We start from the raw sequence: 8,399 nt of genomic DNA on the forward strand, positions 1-8,399 counted from the left end.
TGTAAAGAAAAAAAAACGATATAACTCTATGAAAGCAAAGTTATCACAAGCAAGACAATGAGCTGAAACAAGATTCTTGCTAGCCTTAGGAGCATATAGAATTTTATTTAAGTAGATATTACGACTAGGGGTCTTAACAACAGAATTTCCAATGTGACTAATCTCCATACCTGCACCGCTTGCGGTGTGAATCTGATCATTGCCATGATACTTGTCACGAACAGTCAGCTTGTCCAACTCTCCTATGGCATGATCAGTAGCTCTGTGTCGAGGTACCAATTTGTATCCACACCATATGATGTGGCGGTACCTGCAAACCTCTCATCTAGAACAAAATTTTCATCATAGTGATACCAATAGTCTTTTACCGTGTGCCCTATCTTGTAGCAGAGTTGGCATTTTGGCCAGTTGTCGATGCCTCTAGGATTGGTGCGATTGCCACCGGGATTGCCACGGCCTCTTCTTCCGTGGTTTCCAGCGTTGCTGGTGCCACGGTTGCCGCTGGGGCTATTGCGATTGCTGCCGCCACCACCTATGCCGCGTTGCTGCTGTCCTCAACCGCGACTAGCTCTATTGGCCAAGTGCGCTCCTTATTCCCTGCGATGAAGAGCAAGCCTCTGCTCGAAGCTTATGATCTGAGCAAGGCTTCCTCGATGGTGATCTGATCTTGCCCGACAATGTTGGAGATCACCGGCTCGTATTCTTCATCTAGGCCGGTGATGATGTAGCTGATGAGGTCGTCGTCGTTGACGGACTTGCCAGTGATGATGAGTTCATATGCTAGCGCCCGCATCTTCCCGACGTAGGCTATCACCGTCATCTCTCCTTTCTTCAGAGTAGTGAGTGAAAGACGCGTGTTGATGCATCGCACTCGTGTCATCGAGGAGAACATTCCCTCAATCATCTTCCATGCTGATGCAGCAGTGGCGCACGCCGCCACCTGGATTAGCATGTCCATGGTCATGAAGGACAGCAGGTACGAGAGGACCTGCTGATCAACCGCAACCCATTCTTCATATTCTGGGTTGTTGACAATTGTTTCTGCCTCGCCATCCTTGCTCCTGAGAACGGCGGCCAGAGCTCTCGACGCACCGGTGAGATGCCCTTCAAGCTTGGCACCTCGAATTGCTGCAAGAACCAGCGCCTCTTTCATAGGGCATGGTTCGATTTTCCGAGTTTCTCTGAGATGAGTTGGCCTGCCAGGGAGTTGCCAGTAGATGTCTTCGATGAACTCGCCATGGTGTGGTGGAGGAAGGGGATAGATTAGATTGGCTCTGATACAATGTGAAAAGAGATGCGTTGGAAGCGTTGAACCTCTCTCGAGGCCGCACCTTGGTTAATATAGATGGAACAGCCACCCATCGTGGCGTTTACAAATTACAATAGATCGATCTCAATCTCAGTTGTTGCTAATCAACCGGAGAGAAACCGTATATAGGAGAAACCATAGAAACGAACTCTAGTTACTTTTTTTTTTGCGGGGAACAAACTCTAGTGACTTATCTCCTATACATCAGGAACTACTTTATCTAACAGCAGATAGAACAATTACAGTCGGGTCTTTCAAAAAATTTTTCTTCGAAGGAAATTTCTGGTGTTCAACCTATGATTTAGGAGTAGCCAAAAGAAAACTGTGTGTTTTTGTTGAGCAAAACTTTTCCATAACCATTTCGATGAGATCGGAGTATTGAGAATTCCACAACCTATCATTTGTTTGTTGTTGTTGTCTTTTGTGATCATGCTTGCATACACGCAGCAGATCGCATATTTATGCACCAGCAGCTGCTGCGATTGTATAATTAAGGGGAAAAAAAGAACTCGTCAGCTCGCTGTATGTAACTATGTATGTATGATATGAAATTTTAGGGTACTTGAGAAAATATCTATAGATATTAACTAAAATATCTGGTAATTAACTTGAAATAATTTCTTAAGGATAGTATAAAACTACCCATATATAATACTTTGGTGCAGATTTATTGTGCAAAAATTGCAACTTTAATAATCTTTTTATATATGTTGATCTACTTTAACAATTTTACCGGACAACACCAAGCTGCCGATTCACACCCACCGTCGTCGTCACAGAACACATCATCATTCTTTGTGGAACATTACTAGTACTGGGTTTGAAGAACCACGTACCGCAGATGGGTTTTCACGATTGAAAATTAAGAAAACGCACTAAGCAAGCTACATGAATCAAGCCAATGCTAGCTTCGACCCAGACTTACGGTAAAAGAAAATAAAATCACACATAATGAATTAATCATAAATCACATAATCTTTACAAGTCACAAAATCTTTTAACAACAAATTAAAAGTCTGTACACGCACTGAATCACAAACCCAACAAAAATAAAACACATAGTCAATATATAACAACATCACAAAATGCACCGCGGAGTTGGACAACGTATATCGGGTTTAGTTGCTGCTATGGGAGAAGTCCCCATGCTCACTGCCATGGAGCAACCTGCGATCCACCACCATCGAGTGTGCCCCTAAAATTATCGGGCAACAATGGATCAGACTGCTCTTGAGCACATGGCTACCAATCTAGCTAGCCACCTAAGAGCTCGTGGCAGCCATATCTGCGAACCCTCGAGCTACGCCCCGATAAAGAGGGTGGGGGAAGGGGGGCGTCGAATGCTGGGAAGAGCGGAGGAGGCCACTCCCGAGCCACCATGATGAGGAGAAGTGGGCCACGCTAGGGAGAGGAGATAGCCAGTAAGCCGCTACCTGTTTGGGGAGGGTGCTGCCACTCTTCAGGAGAGGTCGAGGGATTGCTTGGCGAGAGAAGAGTGAGAGAGGAGTGGAATAGAGTGAGAGAGAAGAGAGCTTAGAGGATGGGGATTTAAAATTAAACACTAATTCCTACTCAGTCTCATTAGAAATCCCGATACTAAACTACTGATATTGGTTTTTTTACTAGCCTATTAAAAGACCGGTATTGATAGCGGCCCCATCACATCAGCGTTGGTTTATATATGGAATCGGAACTGACGGTACAAATGGCAATCATTAGTTACAATGTCTGTCCATCTAAGACGCGCACAGGTCAAGGGGGATGGGAAACCTTATCAATGCCAAATTTTTTCCAATGGGAACTAAGAGTCTTCATTTAGTAGGTTCCATAGAAGTAATTGTTTTCAACCAAAGATAAATCTCTCATATTGGGAAGAAATATTAACTAGTAATAAAAAACTTTAACAATCCAAAAATAGAAAAAAAATACCTAGATATATATAGCCACTACTACAAAATACCACACAGTTTTCGCCTTTCTCGGGATAAAATTAAGAACCATCACCTATAACCACTCATTGGTACCGGTTTATAACAAAAACCAGCACCAATAGTCCCCAAGTCATAGGTGCTGGTTCTTTATAATAAACCGACACCTATGAAATCACATAGGTGCCAGTTTTAGTTGCGAATCAGCACATATTAGCATCACATATGTGTCGGTTCTTAATAAATACCAGCACCTATAATACTGTAGCTCATATATGTGTATTTTTTATCTAACTTTTTCATATGAAGTTGGATGAAAATAAAAATTCTAGAGTTTGGTGAGATCTACAAATTTGTAGTTTGACTTTTTTATTTGAGGTTGTTCGGATGTCTGAAAATGTATTGTGAAGTCTCAGGTCTATTTGGATAAGTGAATTTTTAAAATTTCTAAACGATCTTGGATGGAGACAAAATATATATGAAAGTTGTAGATTCAGATGAGATGTATGATTTTCTAGTTGACAATTTGTTCATTTGAGCTCATCTATGGTCATAAATATGGTTTATTAATTAGGACGACAGTAGTCACGATAGAATAGCATTTGCTACCAAAGACAACAATTGTTACTAGGTAAGATTAGTTCTAAATGATGGGGGGTCATTAGTGATGGTTTTAGAACCGGTACCAATAACTACTCTCATTAGTAACATTAAATTGGTGTCGGTTCCAAAACCGACACCTATAATAAGGGATTTAGAACAGGTACCAATAAAATTTTTTCTATTTACCGATGATCTAAAAGAGTCTCCCAAGTTTTTTACCAAAATTCAACATATTACCAGCCGGAAAGAAGTAAGCAATTAGGCGTGTGCAACAAATCCAAACTTTTACTGCCGCGCCGAAAAGATTTGGTTGTTTGTCGGGCTCGAAAAGGCATTGTGTGTAGTTTTTCTCATTCTCATTTGTGTAAACACATAACGGTAGTCGGTAGGGCAAGGCAATGCATGCACCGCGTGCAGAGAAACGCCAGCATACACGTTGCACCCACCTGCAGCCTCTCTCTTCAAAGAAATAATGCAGTACAGTACTAAATGCAGTAGCACGCGGTAGCTAGCTAGCTCCTGCGATGCTGCTCCCCCGAACAGACTGCCAGGTGCAACGTACTAAGCGACCGTATCACGAGGGTCCGATACGCGTCACACGACACAGGCGACTCCTATAAATGCAACCTCCGGCTACTTCCCGCCAAAAGCTGGAGTTGTTTGAATTCTGCCGACATAATAGTTTTCTGGATCTCTCTCTCCATTTCATGCAGGCCAACGGTACGTCGCCGGCGCCAGTGGAGAGGAAGTACAGGGGCGTGCGGCTGCGGCAGTGGGGGAAGTGGGTGGCGGAGATTCGGCTGCCCAACAGCCTCAAGAGGATATGGCTGGGATCCTACGACTCGCCGGAGAAGGCGGCGCGGGCGTTCGACGCCGCCTTCATCTGTCTCCGCGGCGGCGAGGCCATCGCCGGCCTCAACTTCCCCGAGTCGCCGCCCACCGTCGTTGCCCGCACTAGCGACCCGCGGGAGGTGCTCGCCTACGCGACGTCGCATGCTAACCGGCTGGGATGCCACCATTGCACAGGAAGAAGCAGCTCTGGTGGAGGAGGAGACGGCTAATCAGTTCTCAGACGTGGTCAGGGCAAATGCGGCACCGCCGCCGCCGCCGGTGCAGGTGGCAGGTGGGAGTTTTGATTGGTCGCAGCTGCCGCTCTACTCGCCAATGACAACCCCAAGTGCAGAGCATTGGGAGGAAGATAATGTCGAAGCTACTACTTTGGAGCTTCGATTTCTAATCCTCCACTTCATACGTTTATGACTTGAATCCTCAATCCTCGATTCTTGGAGATAGATGACGTTCCATCTCTGTTTGTTGACGAGATTTTTTGAAATCTACCTAGTACCTTTCTTTTTATAACTCACTTTGTACCTATTATACATTATTAGAATATAGTATAAGGTTAAGCGAAGTGTAGCTCAACTTGCCATTGTGGTGGAAACCTGCACGCCCACCCGGGTTAAAGTCCTACACTTGATACGGGTGTCCGCATTCATGGTGTTAGTGGTGTTCACATTTTGCAGTAGTAGACAATATACCAGTGGTGAATTCGTCAATTTCAAAATATGTCGATTCAGTCTTTTGGAGGTACCTATAAGGGTAGGGTGTACGCGTGTGAGTTCAAATATGCCAACCCAGTTTTTCGCCTTTTGGAGGTGCTTACTGGGGTAGGGTGTGCAAGTGTGCGTTCAGATATGCCAACCCAGTTTTTTGGAGATGCTCATAGAGATAGAATGTGTGTTTATGCGTTCATATATGTGCATTTTTAGCGCCTAAATTCATGCTGTGTTTGTAAAAGAAATAAAGAATAAGGTTAAAATAGAGCTCTTTGTGTTCGAGTTGAGATCCTAAATTAGTTACTCTTATATGTTGAATTCAATACTTAGAAAAAAAAAGGAAAGATCAATGTCATTGACTACAAAGCATTTAAAAGATTGACCATTGAATTCTCGGGAAAATTCAGGCACAATGTACTATTGTATTCTGCAATCGAGTAGTGTACCACTTTGACCACTATATATTGTAGTATATGGTCAGTTACTAAACTTATTTATCTGTGTCACGTAGGTCTTAAAACTCTTAAAATACATATTTAGGTCCAAGAACTTGTTAAATTATGTCCTTTGTATACCCTTTGATCACTATATTAATTCCATACATACTTGAGCTACAACCTTTATCAACCTTTTGAACTTGAAAGCTAATAGTACCATATTGAAGAGTGTGCAGAAGATTTTAATTACATTAGATATGCACATAATATAATTGGTGTTATAGTTTCCTAAACATTACTTGAGGAACCAAGCCATAATTTATAGGAGATATATATAGTATCCCGCTACTCCCTACGGATTAAAAATAATTATCGGTTTGGATAATGGCACATTCTTAAAAAAATAACTGTGACCAGTATTTTTCTATTACAATAATCCCTAGTTAATTTATATATACCTATACATATATGTATATATGTATGTATATATATGTATGTATATATGTATCTATATATATGTATGTATATATATATATATGTGTGTGTGTGTATATATATATATATGTGTGTACACACACACACACACACACACACACACACACACACACACACATATATATATATATATATATATATATATATATATATATATATATATATATATATATATATATAGTGAATCTATTCTACACCCCCTCTCCTATGGGTCAAACCTACCTCCCCCACCCACCCTAGGGCCCAAAACCCCCCTCCTACCTTGGTCAAAGCGTCCTCCCGCCGGTAAAACCCCCCCCCCACTCCCTCCCCCGCCCACCACTTTGCTGCTCTCGTCTTGCAGGAGTCGTGCAGTAACAGGACGGTCATCGTGCAGTAACAAGACAACATTATCACAGTAACAATGTCCAAAAGTAGCCATGATGGATCTAGTTTCGTTAAGCGTTTTTTATGAACTTCATGGTGCAAACGGTTTGGAAATACAAGGTATGATGTGAGAGATATTGCTCTCTAAAGATTGAGATTTACCTCTTTTTTGTCCTCGTCTCACTGGAACAGCGTAGTAACGTGATAGCCAGTGTATAGTACCACAACTGCTTTCTGCAGTAACGACGTTAAAAAATAGTTATGATGGTTCTAGTTTCGTCAAGAACTTTTTTTACGAACGCCATGATGCAAATGGATTAAAAAAAGTAAGACATGACATGTACGTTACTACTCTCTAAATATTAAGATTTAAAATATTTTAGCTCTAAAAAACATTACTACCGTAGTAACATTGTTACTATGCATGTTCTCTGTTACTACAAATTTTGCCATGTTGTTACTGCCAAAAGTGCGGTAACAACCTATAAATTTAGCAGGAACAACCTACTGATTTTGCAGTAACGTATCATGTTAATACCCTTCTGGAATAATGTTACTACTGACTCATAGTAACAATGTGTAATTATTACAGTAACATAACTGGTTATCACATAATTTGAATAGACATACAAAGCATGCAAACAATGTTTTCTATTCACAAATTGTCATATGGTGATTTGGTTAAGAGAGCTTGCCATGCATCATGAGATCATGGGTTCAAGTCATAAATTCATCAATTTATTTTTAATTTTTATAAAAAAGAGAAAATAATTGAAGGAAAAATGAGAGTATAAAAAAGAGAAAATAATAGAAGGAAAAATGAGAGATGGGAAGGAGAGAAAAAATCGGGAGGAGGAGGAGCGACCGATGGGGAGGGATCCCGATCGTGATGGGGAGGGATCCCGATCGTGAGGGGGGGAGGAGGAGAGGACGGGGAGAAGGAGGAGCGATCGGGAGGGGGGAAGGGGGAAAATCGCTGGGAGGGGGAGTTGGAGGAGCGATGGGGTGGGGGGACGGGGGAAAATCGCTGGGAGGGGGAGTTGGAGGAGCGATCGGGAGGGGGGAAGGGGGAAAATCGCTGGGAGGGGGAGGGAGGGAGGAGCGACGGGCGGCAGGAGGCAGGAGAGAGAGAGATCAGGAGGGAGTGAGGGGGGAGGGGAGGGGGTGTAGAATAGAAGAGTCATATATATATATATATACACACACACACACATATATATATATACACATATAATACATGTATACATATATATATATATATATATATATATATATATATATATATATATATATATATATATATATATATATATATATATATATATATATATATATATATATATATATATATATATATATATATATATATATATATATATATATATATATATATATATATATATCATTCACCGCACCCTATATTGTTCCTTTATGCTTTATAGGGTGTCCTTCTGGATTCCTTCTTGAGTAGTCTTCTGAAATCTTCGTTTATTCTTCTTCCACGCAAATTAGTAAGATTAATAAAAGAGAGGGTAAAATAATTAAAACCTCTAGAATTACCATTAGAAGAAAGTTACTTTATCATTGAAACTGATGCACCACAACACGGTTGGGGTGCTATATTAAAGCAAAGACCTACTAAATTTTCCGCTAAATCAGAAGAAAAAATATGTAGATATGCTTCTGGAAGTTATAAATTAAAAAC

At 41.2% G+C, this 8,399-nt stretch overlaps 1 non-coding gene across 1 annotated transcript; it reads right to left on the minus strand.

Annotated features, from left to right (window-relative positions):
- Positions 1 to 619: 619 nt before the first annotated feature.
- On the minus strand, positions 620 to 754 carry LOC112939494 (small nucleolar RNA Z247). The gene has a single exon (XR_003243207.1). It is a non-coding gene; the product is annotated as a small nucleolar RNA Z247 (small nucleolar RNA).
- Positions 755 to 8,399: the final 7,645 nt, after the last annotated feature.

The sequence above is a fragment of the Oryza sativa genome, chromosome 6, assembly GCF_034140825.1.
Source record: "Oryza sativa Japonica Group chromosome 6, ASM3414082v1".
Classification (NCBI taxonomy): Eukaryota; Viridiplantae; Streptophyta; class Magnoliopsida; order Poales; family Poaceae; genus Oryza; species Oryza sativa.